This window comes from Microcaecilia unicolor, chromosome 2, assembly GCF_901765095.1.
Source record: "Microcaecilia unicolor chromosome 2, aMicUni1.1, whole genome shotgun sequence".
NCBI lineage: Eukaryota > Metazoa > Chordata > Amphibia > Gymnophiona > Siphonopidae > Microcaecilia > Microcaecilia unicolor.
The window spans coordinates 86,371,194-86,386,566 of NC_044032.1; the positions used below are offsets into that span (position 1 = coordinate 86,371,194).

Consider the following 15,373-nt stretch of genomic DNA (forward strand, 5'->3'; position numbering starts at 1 on the left):
AATTTTACTTCCACAGATGGAACTGGGTGGTCTCTACACAAAGTATAGTGTCAATTCTACATTCAGTCTTAACCTATAGGCAATCATCCAGTGGGAAATCCCTCAACAGTATTCCTTAACAAAAGAAAATGTATCAATGATTGAAAAAGTGATAAGAAAAGTGATTTGGATGTTGTCCACATATATGTAAAAGGATAATTTTAAAACCTAGAGTAGGCAATCCATTGAACTAAAGAAGACGTTGAAAAGGATAGGTGTTAAACAACAGCCACGAAGCACTCCAAAGTCTGGTTTCCAAGATTAGTTTGTCCTACAGTGTTTAACCCTATAGGATCTGGAGGGGTTTTTTTTTTTGTTTTTTAGAAATCCTACAAAATAAAACATGGAAAAGAAAATAAGATGATACCTTTTTTATTGGACATAACTTAATACATTTCTTGATTAGCTTTCGAAGGTTGCCCTTCTTCGTCCGATCTGACGAAGAAGGGCAACCTTCAAAAGCTAATCAAGAAATGTATTAAGTTATGTCCAATAAAAAAGGTATCATCTTATTTTCTTTTCCATGTTTTATTTTGTTTGATTTCTATTGATAACCTTAAGAGTGGACTAACACGGCTACCACACTCCTCTACTTAGAAATCCTAGGAACTACTTTTCCACAACCCCCTATACTTTCCAATTTGCTTATTAGGAAGTTATGATCTACCACATCAAATGCTGAAGAAAGGTCCAATTGCATTAACAATGCGAATTTCCCCTGATCCAAAATCATATCACATTCAGACATAAGTGCTACCAAACATGTTTCAGTACTAAAGTATTTCCTGAATCCCAACTGTTGCTGATCTAAGATGTTAAACTCTTCTAAATAACTTTGTAATTAATAACCCACCATTGACGCAGAGATTTTTGCTAGGAATGGGATCACAGTTAGGTATGCAAATGAAGGTATTCTATAACATTGTGCCTAACTTCTGGGAATGCCCCTGACCCACACATGCCCCTACCATGACCATGACCCCTTTGAAATTGTGCATTATAAAATTTAGACGTGCATTTTATAGAATAAGGTGTAAGGAAGCTCCTCATATAACTCCTAATTACTGCCGATTACGTGCTTGTTAACACTAATAATTGATTGTTAGCAACTACTTAGCTAATTTGCATGCCCAACTTTGGGTGACCTATACAGAAGCTGAAGGACTGGCGCATATCTTACATCTATTTTATAAAGGCAACACATGTTTATATATCTTTATAAAGCTATCCCAGGGAAATTAGGCACAAATATTTACACCTACTCTGAAGACAACCATAACTATATGCATGTATGAATATGCACATAACAAAACCCTCCCTGCTCTGCCTATTCTCTGCTCTTGGGAATACCTTCAGTGCATACTGCACAAAAATAGGCAGTTGGCTTCCCCGTCACTGCCTTTTACATGCACATATAGCAGGCAATTCAGGAAGAGCCTACTTGAGTATGTAAAACACAGTTCATTGTGCTCCAGTTCCTTATAACATTACCCCCGTGACAATAATTAGAGTTTATATTGATGAAGCATTAATAGATAGATAGATAGATAGATAGATAGATAGATAGATAGATAGATAGATAGATAGATAGATAGATAGATAGATAGATAGATAGTATTGCATTTCGGGGATTTATTTCTCTAAAAAAATACTGGAAGAGGACACAAAAGTTGACTGTGTTCATTCTGTTGAACATGAAACAGTAACACACAACTACAGCAAAGGAGATAAAGATCACAGGGACAATACTCAAAGTAAGAGTCCTTTATTCACATCTGCAGACTCAACACGGGCCTGTGTTTCAGCTAAAGAGCCTACCTCAGGAGTCTTTTATCGAGAAATTGTCCAGCTGTGTGTTATTGAAACTACCAAAAATTAGTAATGGTCAACAGAAACATTATATACTACAGATACAACCATAAAGGACTCTTACTATGAGTATCATCCATGTGATCTTTGTCTCCTTTGATGTAGTTCTTTGCTGTTGTTGTTTGCGAGGGATTTCCTCTGTTTTGGTCAGAACATGAAACAATAAACATATATGGGGAGTGGTAATTTTAAAAACATGCTTTCTTATACTATTCTGCTGCAGAGTTGGTAGGCTCAAGTCTAAACTTATTTTATGAAAGCAATATATGTTTTGATGTGTCTTTATAACATAGCCCATCAAAAAGCTGACAAACAAACTGCACCTGCTCCGAATTATATGGAAAAAGAGGTCATTTACTGCTGATGATATTACTCTATACTTTTTCCTTTTTTTGAGGATAAGGATGATGTTAATGTTGATTACTCAAAATCTTACCTTGGTTGAGAGATGGGTGATGTGTTTACATCTTAAATTAAACCATGATAAAACTAAACACCCTGTTTTCTAAGCCGCACTGGCAGCTGCCGTGTGCTAATGCTGACACAGCCCATTCACTCTGAATGGGCTGTGTTGGTAATGCCACAAGCCAGCTGCACTTAACATAGATGTATCAGATACATGACTGAGCTCTAATGGTGTCCATTTAAAGATGGAAGCAGAACTTAATATATTGGGGATCATGACTGATAAACATTTGTTTTTTTTAAAAACACTGCCAATTAGTTGTTAAAAAGACTTTCAGTGTACTTAGAAAGCTAAGACATATACTCCATTGTTTTAATAATGATAATTTTAGACTGTTAGTACAATCCCTCATTTTATCACAAACTGATTATTGCAACATATTGTATGTAAGAAAGAGACTACAAATGGTGCAAAATATAGCAGTCAGACTGATTCTATCCAAGTCCAATATGAGAGAGTAGCTCCCTTGCACATTACATTGCATTGGCTTCCAGTATAGGCAAGAGGGATTTTTAAACTTTGTACAATGATTTATTTGATTTTATAATGAAACATGTCGGAATATTTAACCCAATGGATTTTATTGCCTAAAATCAGGAATAGGAGACTTGCAGGTAATTATTTGGATTTATCATACCCGTTACCTACAGGTACCATATTTAAGACATTGCATACAATGTCTTTCCCAAAGAAAAATGTTGGAATGACTTACCAATCCATTTAAGAGCTTTATCACATTATGGTGCCTTTTGTAAACTCTTGAAAACCTATTTATTTAGAAAATATGTATTAGGGAAAGACTAACATCTATTGCCTGCTCATATTTTATTTGCTATGTAAATATTGAAAGCTCTAGATTTCTTTGCTTTATCATCATTATACAAACTTTCTGGATCTACTTGATTTATTTCTATGTAAGTCGCATTGAACTCTGGGAATAATAGCGACTAATAAGAAATAAAGTAAAGTAAAGTAAAGGTTATGCCTGCCAAGGTTCAGGGGAACACAGGAAAAGATGGCAGAAGAAGCAGAAAAACCTGGTGAGCAAGGATTTGAAGATGGGCAGGGAGGGGGCCTGGCATATGGGCTCAGGGAATTTATTCCAAGCATGGGATGAGGCAAGGCAGAAAGGGCTGTACAGTTTAACAAAGGACAGTCCCTGCTCGAAGGAGCTTACAATCTAAAGGACGAAATGTCAAGTTGGGGCAGTCAAGATTTCCTGAATAGAGGTGTAGTGGTTAGGTACCGAAGGCGACATTGAAGAGGTGGGCTTTCAGCAAGGATTAATAACTCTCAGGAAAAGGGGAAAATACTAGTATAAACCTTACCTTACTCAGAAACCTCACTGGCAGGTTTTGTTCCCATCATTGGCAGGAGCCCTGGGGAAGGGCAGGAAGGAGTAAGCCCAGAAGGAAAGCTAGGCAGACTAAGAAGGTTTAATGACAGGAGATGGCATGACATCAAAAAGCTGAAGCCTGTTCCCCCAGCAGCCGCCATTTTGTATATCCAAAACAAACTATCAGCTGCTGCATCCATATTCTTGTTGTGCATTGTTGTATCTCAGTTATATTTAGAAACATGCTGGCCTGTGTAGCATAAGGATGTACACAGAGGAACTACATATGGGAAGCTTTCAAATAAATAAAATAGCTGTCAGAGAACAAATGGAGCACTGAAAGGCTTCCATTAGGAAGGGGGTTCTGTGTGTGAGACAAAGAGCAGAGTCATGGAGAGAGAGGAAGATGAAAACTTGCCAGTCAATATTCAGCCCACACCACAAGTGATTTAACTGGGCAGTAACCTTTCTGAGGAGTATCCTAGTAGTTAATGAAGTAGATGTTAAACGAAGGCATCCAAGTTCAAATCCCACTTTAACTCTTTTATTATTTTATTTTTATTGTGAGACCTCCAGAAACAGAAAAATACCTACTGCACCTAAATATATAAGCCACCTGCAAGCCTGAAGGCTAGTGAAGTGGTGTACATTCAGATGCCTTTTTCTGTTCCTGGAGGGCTCACAATTATAAAATAAGAGTTATAGTGGGATTTGAACCTGGGTCCCTTGATTTAAAGGTCACTGTGCTAACCACTAGGCTGCTCCTTTACTCTGCAGGGACATCTGTGTGGCCATTCTTCTAAGAATGCTGCCAGACAGACGTCCTTGTTTTTGCCATTCATATGTTGGATGTTCCAGTTTGAAAAATGGCTGTTTAGGCTGGATATACTCAACACATGGACATCTATCTCATGTATTTTCAAATTGTCTGATGTATTTTCTGTTGGAAAATACATAGTACTAGTACTAAGCATTTCTATAACAATACTAGACATAAACAGCACTGTACATATTATCCCCCGGATTCTATATAGCGTGACTTAATTTGTTCGCACAAATCCAGTTGTATTCTGGATTTGTACATGCAACTTAAATAGCCAACAAGCCAACCAGTGCTGATAACTGTCAATTAACAAGACTATTTGGCATCAATTAGAATTCTGTAACATGATGCAAATAAATTCTAAGTCACGTGGAGGGGCATAATCGAACGGGGGCGACCATCTCTAAGGATGTCCCGGTGAAGGGGCAGAGAAACCGCTATTATCGAAACAAGAAGGGCGTCCATCTTTCGTTTCAATAATATGGTCGCGGATGCCCAAATCTCAACATTTAGGTCAACCTTAGAGATGGTCGTCCTTAGGTCGTCCTTAGAGATGGTCGTCCCTGGTTTTCGGCGATAATGGAAACCGAGGACGCCCATCTAAAAAACGACCAAATCGAAGGCATTTGGTCGTGGGAGGAGCCAGCATTTGTAGTGCACTGGTCCCCCTCACATGCCAGAATACCAACTGGGCATCCTAGGGGGCACTGCAATGGACTTCACAAATTGCTCCCAGGTGCATAGCTGCCTTACCTTCGGTGCTGAGCCCCCCCAAAACTGTACACCACAACCATAATCCTAAGGGGTGAAGGGGGGCACCTACATGTGGGTACAGTGGGTTTCAGGTGGGTTTTGAAGGGCTCACATTTACCACCACAAGTGTAACAGGTAGGGGGGGATGGGCCTAGGTCCACCTGCCTGAAGTGCACTGCACCCACTAAAACTGCCCCAGCAACCTGCATACTGCTGCCATGGAGCTGGGTATGACATTTGAGGCTGGCAAAAAATTAAAAAAAAAATTTTTAGGGTGGGAGGGGGTTGGTGACCACTGGGGGAGTAAGGGGAGGTCATCCCTGAGTCCCTTTGGTGGTCATCTGTTCAGTTTTGGCACTTTTTAAGGCTTGGTCATGAAAAAAAATGGACCAAGTTGACCAAATGCTCGTCAGGGATGCCCTTCTTTTTTCCATTATCGACCGAGGACGCCCATCTCTTAAGTACGCCCCAGTCTCGCCTTCCCTACGCCTCCGACACACCCCCGTAAACTTTGGTTGTCCCCATGACGGACTGCAGTTGAGGACGCCCAAAATCATCTTTCGGTTATGCCGATTTGGGCGAGACGCCCATCTCCCGATTTGTGTTGGAAGATGGGAGCCCTTCCTTTCGAAAATGCCCCTGATAGTTGAAAAGGGGGCATGGCCACGGGTGTGTTGTGGATGTTTCTACGATCTATGTGCATTGCTATAGAAAACACCCGGTCTGCACCTAATTTAGGCATCAGCATTTTCACTAAGTTTTACTTGGCATAACTGCCTTCGGCTAAATTTAGTTGTGTGGACATGCTCTATAAACCACGTGGTATTTCTATTTGGTGCTGATTTTTTAGCCATTATATATAGAATCTAATCTTATATGCAGGTCCTACTTTCTTTGTCCTATCGGTGTATCTAGCATTAGCCCACACTCATTTTTAATGTGCACAAAAACATTAGTGCGCCTATAGCGTGTCTTAATAGACAGTGCCCTAAGTTTTTGCAGCTAGAGCAATGGAGGGTTATGTAACTTGCCCCAAGGTCACAAGGAAGTGCAGTAGGAATTGAACCCAGGTCACCAGGATCAAAACGCACTGAGCTAACCATTACACTACTCTTCCACTACTCCATACATTTGAAATGGACATCCATTTTGGATGTCATGAGCTGGACTTCTCTATTCTAACTTGGTAGTCCTTTCACAAATGCCCCATCATGTGTATATCACATAACAGTATGTGTTATGCTTTTCTAGTGCTTACTTTTATGTATGTGTAAAATACGGTAAGTTTATAAACACTTGCTTGAACATGTAAAAGAATGTTCTATACACTTAAGCTCATTATAAAAGTTCCGCCTATATGCAATGCATATTCTATTTTGTGTTCAGTTGAAAGTATATTATTGTGGTGATACACGTCCTGATTTATTCTCAAAACTATAATATTTATAGCAGCTCTTCTTTAACTGAAATCCAAGATGGCCTTCCAAATAATTTTTGCTATTACAATAAATTAGACAGAGCAATAAATTTCACTTTTTATTAAAACACTTTACACACCTAAAATATCTTATAAAGAGTAGTGCTTACACTATTAGAGGCATATTTTCAAAGCACTTTGGGAGGCTAAGTTCCATAGGTTTCTATGGAACTTTGGGAGGCTAAGTGCTTTGAAAATAAGCCTCTATGTGAATTAAAAACTGTGCAAAGTCATTCCTTAAATTCTTTGAGTAGATTACCATCAGCTTCCCTGAGCTCCTGAGAGCTGTCACATTTGAAAGAGAGTTACAAATTACCTCACATGGCATGGGATCTAAGTAGTTCATGCAGTGTGTGTAATACTGCAGAATAATCAAATACAGTGAACATAACGTGATTTGTGACTTTCCTGAATGTGTTTATTTTTAGAGGTTCATGGGAATTGTCAGGAAAAAATAGCAACACAAAATTTGTAATAGCTGCTGAGGGAGTGTAGAGCAGAGTCCTGACAGCCATGTGATCCCAGAGAAAACTGATTTATTAGCAGTACCTTTTATTAGAGCAAAACAAATGTTATTCTGCATAAGCTTTTGAGGCCACTTCTTCACATGTGAACAGCAACATTATTTGATAATTCTTATTTTGGATTCATGAAGGCCTGCTAAACAAGCATTACTTTTTGGCTTGTCACAATAATGGTAGTAATGATATGGCAATGACAGTATCATTTATGGTGCTATTCAAGTTTGACTAAATATATTATTAGGGATGTGTATTATTTAACACATTCAGCATGCCTAAAAGAATGCAGGGGCTTGTTTACTAAAAGTGCACTAACTGCAGGGGCGTAGCCAGACTTCGGCGGGAGGGGGGTCCAGAGCCCGAGGTGAGGGGCACATTTTAGCCCCCTGCCCCCCAGTGCCGCCGACCCCCCCCCATTACCAACCCCCCCCTGCGCCGCTGACCCTCTCGACCCCCCTCCCACCACCAACCCTCCCCCGCCGTCGCCGTGGGCTACCTTTGCTGGCAGGGGACTCCAATCCCTGCCAGCCGAGGAGGTCCTCTTCTTCCTCCGAAGGCTCCTTTGTTCTGTTTCTGACGTCCTGCAAGGCTTCATTCTGTTTCTGTGAGTCTGACATCCTGCACGTACAACATGCAGGATGTCAGATACAGAACGAAGGAGCCTTCGGAGGAAGAAGAGGATCTCCTTGGCTGGCAGGGATTGGGTTCTCCCTCCAGCAAAGGTAGCCCACGATGACGGCGGGGGAGGGTTGGCTGCGAGAGGGGGGTCGAAAGGATCATCAACAGGGGGGTCCAGGGCCAAACCTACAGGGGCCCAGGCCCCACGTAGCTGCGCCACTGGCACTAAGGGGTCCTTTTACCAAGCTGCGGGAAAGAGGGCCCTACGCTAGTGTTGAGGGCTGTTTTTCCCGCACTCCAGGGTAATTTTATCCGCAGCTGGTAAAAGTAAATAAAAATGGCCTTGCAGTGAGAAAACTCTTACCATGTGGCCATGCGGCAGCGAGCCCTTACCGCCACCCATTGAGATGGCGATAAGGGCTCCTGCACTAACCCGGCAGTAACCGGGCAGCACGTGGTGATGCCCGATTACCGCCGGGTTATCACGGCACAAGCCATTTCTAGGGGTTTTCTTTTTCCCCTGGAAATGACATGCACTCAGGGCGGGACTACAGCCGGCAGCTGCGTTGAGCCAGTGGTAGTCTCAGAAGAGCAAGCGGTAAGCTCACGTTAGGCTTACCACCACTCTGTAAAAGAGCTCCTAAGCACTTGAGGGGGAGGCAATCCTACAAAGGATGCTTCAAATTAGCTCCCGAGTCTATAAAAGTTGCCAAAAATTGCAGAAATTACTGGCACTATGTAAAATCAATTAATATGCACATGCATAAATTTAGATGTTTAATCCGTAATTAAATTTTACACATCCCAGAAAAGGGTTTGAGGAAATGTGAGGGTCATGGATGTTTGGGGGCAAAGCAAGAGCATGCATTCCAGTTACGTACACAATTATAGAATAAGGGATATTCCGCGTGTACATTTAGGTGCTGGCATTTGCACCACAGTTAAGTGCTATTCTATAAACCATGCCTCACTTTAGGCATCGCTTATAGACTAGTACTTAAGCGAACTTTTTTCAGGGCCAATTTTTTAGACACGATTAATGGAATCTAGCCCTAGGTGCCCCAAATCTGTGCACTAAGATAGTATTCTATAGGATCTGGGCACCTAGATTCTGTTACAGATTGGCGCCCAAATGCCAACTTCAGCTCTAACATTAAGTGCCCATACTTACACTATGTAAAAGGCAAGTGTAAACATTGACACTTAAATGCTGGCACGAAGGCACACAGCTTACAGTATTCTGTAAGGGTCCCTTTTACTAAACTGCAATAAAAGGGTCCTGCACTAGCGGCAGTGGCTGTTTTTACCATGCACTGAGGCCCTTTTTACCACAGCAGGTCAAATGGCTGAAAAAAAATGACCATACAGTAAGATTGCACCTACTGGGTGGCCATGTGGGGGGGGGGGGGAGCACTTACCACCACCCACTGAGGTGGCAGTACGGGCTCCCACGCTAACCCGGTAGTAACTGAGCAGCACACGGTGCTCCCTGATTACTGCCGGGTAAATGCGGTAAAAAATAGGGATGTGTACTGGGGGTGGAACATCTGCAGCTCCCATGTTGGGCTGGCAGTAGCTCCGGATTGTCGCATGGTAAGAACGTGGTGAGCTTACTGCTGCTTAGTAAAAGGGCCCCTAGGTTTGGTGTGGAAGTGTTTGACCTGTCCATGCTCCACTCACACCCCCTTTACAGTTAGGCACTAGGGGCCCCTTTTTCAAAGTGGCGGTAAAAGGGGCCCCACGGTGACATCAGCACTTTGATTTGCCATGCACCGAGGCCCCCCCCCCCCCCCCTTTTACCACTGCCCAGAAAAAGGAAATTCTAGGCAGAGGATAGAAATGGCTGTGCAGTAAGTGAAACACGTGCCGTGTGGCCGTTTTCTGGGGGAGCCCTTACTGCCACCTATTTAGGAGGTGGTAAGGGATCCTGCTCAATTACTGCCGGGTAAAACCTCGGTGAAAATGTATTTTTTTAAACTATGACGTGCCAGAAATGGCACGCGTTGGGGGCAGACACTACTGCCAGAGTCCTGCAGGAGCCCAGCAACAGTACCGAATTGGAGCATGGCAAAGCAGTGGTACGGGTACCACAGGTTTGTAAAAGGGGCTCTGAAGCCCTTAGGTGCTCATTTGTTGAATAGCGTCTAACTGCGGTTAGACACCTAACTGCTGTTTACCCCCATTTGGGTGCCTAACCTTAGGTGCACTATATAGAATTAGGAATAAGGGAGCAGTTGTACCAAATTGGGCACTAAAATGCAGTGTGCTGAGCATGAATTCTATAACGGCATCTGGGTACTCAGATTCCTTACAGAATGTTACATTCTCACATGTATGTGCTAGTATTGTACAATCTTAACATACAAATGACACTTAGATTTAGAGGCTAAAAGGCCAATATTCAAAGCAATTTAACTGAGCAGGAGACGCTCTGGCCCAGTTAAATCATCTGTGCTGGGCTATCCGCCAACATTTAGGGTTCAATTCTATATGTGGTACCGAAAAAAATCGGTGCCAACAAAGCACTATTCTATAAGCCGCACTTAAAGTTAGGTGCAGTTTCTAGAATAGCGCTTATGCCCAGGAATCACGCCTAACTTTAGGCACAGCCATTTGCACCAACTGAAATGTGGTGCAAATGTACGCACCTAAATTAGTCATATATCCCCCTCATTCTATAATGATGCTCGTAAATGTTAGGAATGCCTCCGTTCCGCCCATGACCCCTCCCATTTCCATGCACCCTTTTTGAACCTGCTTTTAAAATTTAGGTGTGGATCCTGTGCTTAAATTTGTGTGTGTATATTTCAATTCAACCTAATTAGTGTCATTAATTAGTTGTTAACAAGCCGATTATTGGTACTAATTAACTTATTCGACTAAATTGTGCGTGCAAATTGGGTAAGCGCCCAAATTTACACGTGCAATTTTTAGTGACTTTTATAGAATTTGGGCTTGAGTGGCACTTAACTGGATAGTGCCGCTGAATATCAACACTAACCACGTAATGCAGGAGGCAATGTTCTGTTGCATAGTCTGCTATTGAGATAGACATGAGGAAAACTACTTCTTGTCCCTGGGATCAGTAGAATGACTCTTGCTACTATTTGGGATTCTGTCAAGTACTTGTGACTTGAATTGGCCACTTTTGGAAGCAGGATACTGGGATAGATGGACCACTGATCTGACCCTGTTTGGCTATTTTTATGTTCTTATGGAGTTGGAAATTAACTGGCTAAGGGCTGATATTCAGCCCTTAACCAGTTAGTTTGCCAGAGAAAAGGACTGCTATGTAGTCCTATCTCTTTGGAGAACAAATTTCAGGAAAATATTTGTTTTCTCACTACATTTGGTAAAATTAATAGAATTCACAGCCCTAAATCAGAATATAACCTTGCAATGTTTCTGTCATACAGGATTTGGCTGAAGTGTGTACTTCATCAGGTGATGGTTCTATGCGGACAATGAAGTGTGTACTTCATTGTCCACATAGAACCATCACCTGATGAATCAAGGAATGATTTCCTATGAAGAAATCAAAATATCCGAAGGAGTAGAGAAGGGATCTAGGACAACCAAACCAGGCAGAACTTTAGAGGTAGACTGTAGTCAAAAGTGCTTATTAAGAACCCAGATACAATGGACCTGACATGGTCTGTGTTTAAGCTTCAGGAGTCAGAGTTATCTATGTAAACACTATTCATAGTCTCTCCAAAAACAATGAGATATATGGTTCAAGCCAGAAAACACACAAGGTTGTACAGGCAATTGTGTCAGTGGATCAATGCCACTCAAACAGCGCGGGGAAGGGGGGGATAAAAACACTCTTTGAGCAGCTTTGATACACTGACACGGTTGCCTATAAAACCCTGTGCATTGTCTGGCTTGAACAATATCTCACTCTTTTCATGAGACTAATTATAATGTTTACACAGACAGTCTGACTCCTGAAGCAGGCATACTTTTGCTGAAACACAGACTGTGTCGAGTCCATTGTATCTGGGTTCTTAAACACTTTTGGCTACAATCTGCCTCTGGAGTTCTGCCTAGTTTGGTTGCCCTAGGTCCCTTCCCACATAGAACTTTGTCATGTGGTTCTGGTCTCAAAGCTGATGGCAGATTAGGATATAAAATTGACATAGTATGTTTGGAAGAAAAGCCCAAAACATGACCTTTCTGCTCTCTCCATATCATTTGGACAGCAAATGGCTGTGAACATCTGATCCAAGCTCTTACTGGACATGATTTTTGTTTCCATAATTAGATTGTTTCCTACAGATATTTGGATTCTGATCACAGAAAAGACATCTAAACTTTTCTATGACATATGGTTCTCCAGAAATGTGTTATGACACATGTCCGTCAACATGACAACCCTAGTAACTGAACGCCGTTCAGTTTAAATAAATTATGACATCACTAGGAAAAAATGCCCGTTTCTGAGCACAATGAAACAGGCGCTAGCAAGGGGCCCCCTCCCTCCGTCCCTCCGAGCTACTTGCCTTGTTCGGGGTTCGTCGCTGTGTGTGGGGAGGGTTTTTTTTTTTTTGCTGCACCTCCGTGGCCGTGCCTGTGGTGTTTCCATTTCGGCCCTCGAGTGTCATAGCTCCGCCCTCGACGTCATGACGTTTTGACGCGAGGGCGGTGCAGACAGTCCAGGGCACACCGGATATCTCGGGCGCCTCAACTTCCATGGAGGCTTCAGAACGTTGGGGTTGCCTTTTATATAGAGAGATTTTGCCCTATTTTAATGTATTGATTCTAAGAAAAGTTGATGAATAGCTAATTATTGCATGACCTGATGGTTAATTAAACTTCAAGCACTGCAGAAATGTTTTAATCATGATTGAATCATTGATTGGGATTTATTAACCGCCTTTATGAAGAAATTCACCCAAGGCGGTGTACAGCAGGTACAGTTTAACATAAAATTTACAATTTTGTTAATAGCATAATAGTAAAATGACCAAATATAAACATAAATACAATAACCCCCCTGTTTACTAAGCTGCACTACAGATCACATTTTCTGCTACATTTGCAGTGAATTCTGGCTGAAGAAGAACCATGGACTACACTGGTGAAGATCACCTATGAACTGTGTTTTGGGTGTAAAGTTGGCGATTAAGACAAAAGCTGAACTCCCCATATTTGTTGTGCATCATATACAGTTAATTATGCATTGAATATCCTGGCATGAAGCAAGTGGTGGTGGCAAAAAAAAATCACCGACTGCCACAGGATGAATATTTTCCCCCTACGTTTAGAGAATTAGGGGGCTTAGTGCACGGATTAGAATGCAGTAACTGTTACTGCACTAGCATGTCATTCAGTACTAACTGCATGCCATACTGGGGGCAGGAACTGAATGGGCTATGGGCAGAGAATGGCTGCGGTATTCTCTGTCCATACTACTTTACCACACATGGTCTTTTGTGCAGTTTGCATAGGTGCATTTACTGCCTCAAGAGATAGAGTTAAGTGCATCTGTGCTGATAATACTCATACCACCTAGTTCTACAAAATTGTATACTGAAATTTGCACACTCAAGTTATAAAATAAGCTCATTTGCGTGCATAACTTAATCCAATAAATGGCTGTTAATTGGCTATAATTGAAGTTAACTGGCATCAATTAACAGTTAGGTGTGTAACTGCCTTTAATCACTATTATAGAATAAGGGATGTTGCACGCTTATAACTGCACGCTCTGGAATTTAAACTTGCAAATTCAAGGGGGCGTGGACCTGGAAGGGGCATAGGCAAATTGGGGACGTGTCAGGCAGTTATGCGTACAGGTTACAGAATACTACCAAACAGCCTACAGCAATGTATGCCAGCCATTGAGTTGGTGTATGTGCTCATGCTTCGTTAGGTACAGAAGTGCGAACTTACTCTAGTATTCACCCATGAATTAGCAAGGGTTACATTGCTCTGTATGTGTTTAAAAAATGAATGTTCAATAAAAATTTTAATTAAATGAAATGTGTATAACTAAAAAAAAAACCCTGACAAACTGAGAAAATTTCTAAAAATTCCCCAAACAAACCAATACATTTGTTTCTGCCCACCTCTACGATTCCCCAATGTATCTGTTACATATGAACTTTATCCTACCACTACCACTACATCACTTTATATTTGTTCAAACCGGAATTGGCAATCGCCTTTACAGTACCACGTAAGCCACATTGAGCCTGCAAATAGGTGGGAAAATGTGGGATACAAATGTAACAAATAAAAATCCTTAAATCCTAATAATATTATTGTGTCTTTGCACAGCCTGCCAGTTGCTCTTGTGTGGGTTTGGCACTCTAGATATTGAGTCTTTCCCAAGAACCTAGGTTATTCATATGTATATTTGCAAGATGTGGAAGATTATTATTATTTAATAATGAACATGGAATTCCATTGACTGAGGGAAGGTCACAAAATATTCTGAGCTAGGTTCTTGTCCATTTTCCATGAGATATTGATTATCACCAAGCAAACTTTACAGATATGTCCCTTCCATGCCCTTCCCCATCCCAGCCTTCTTATTTTGTGGACTGAATTTTAACAGTGCTTGATTCTCTACTTTCTTCTGGTTTCCATCCCAACTTTCTTTTGAGCTTTTTCTTTACCATCTCAAATTCCTTTCGAGCTTTTTAGTTTATTTTAAACAGTACTAGTAATGATGACATTGTATTTATTATGTCATTGGAATAGTTTTAGTTCATTTTTATATTGATTGACTCTCAATTGTATTACAATATGCACTTTCTATAATGGTTTTCTATATAAATAGTATTTCCTGCTATTAGCTATTTGAAAAAAAATGCATTTATCCTGGGTGTTAATATTTCTGCACAGATTTTTTTCAAGGTTCTGTTATCTTTTGAGTGACAGAGGCTTGCAGGAGGCGCTGTGATTCAGCACGCTGGAGAGCTCCACGCTAAGGGACTGGCTGGAAATTCCACCTCTGTTTCAGATCTCTCTCAATACAACTGGCAGCTTTCATACAACTTTCCTTGATGTTAATGAAAGATCGTTTTCTATAACCCCAAATTATTCAGCAATAATCCTTTTTAACCTCTATAGCTCCCTTTCAGTCCCCCTTCCCTTGTTAATATATTATCTCATTATTTGTGCAATTTGAAGATATTTTATTTTCTCTCTCTCTCTCTCTCTATATATATATATATAATATTTTTATTTTTTTGGCGGGGGGGGGGGGGGGGGGGGTGGTATGTTTGAGATTTTCAGACATATTGAATCCATCATAGGATTCTGCAAAGTCATCAAAGTACAGGTTTCACCTGGAACCACACACACACAGTCCTGAGTCCTGGTTCAGAACCTGTGTGTGTGTGTGATTGAAGAAAAATGATGATCCAGTTTCTTTCACCTTCCCTCAGAAGCTAATGACTTTTACCCAAAATACAAGTGAAAGTCAGTTTTTCTCCCATTGCACTTCCTGTGTCCTATCTCA

At 41.2% G+C, this 15,373-nt stretch overlaps 1 protein-coding gene across 1 annotated transcript in view; it reads right to left on the bottom strand.

Moving 5' to 3' along the window:
• Nucleotides 1–15,373, bottom strand: part of HCN1 (hyperpolarization activated cyclic nucleotide gated potassium channel 1) — a 702,491-nt gene that overhangs the window by 686,226 nt on the left and 892 nt on the right. The gene's annotated exons all lie outside the window — the stretch shown is intronic.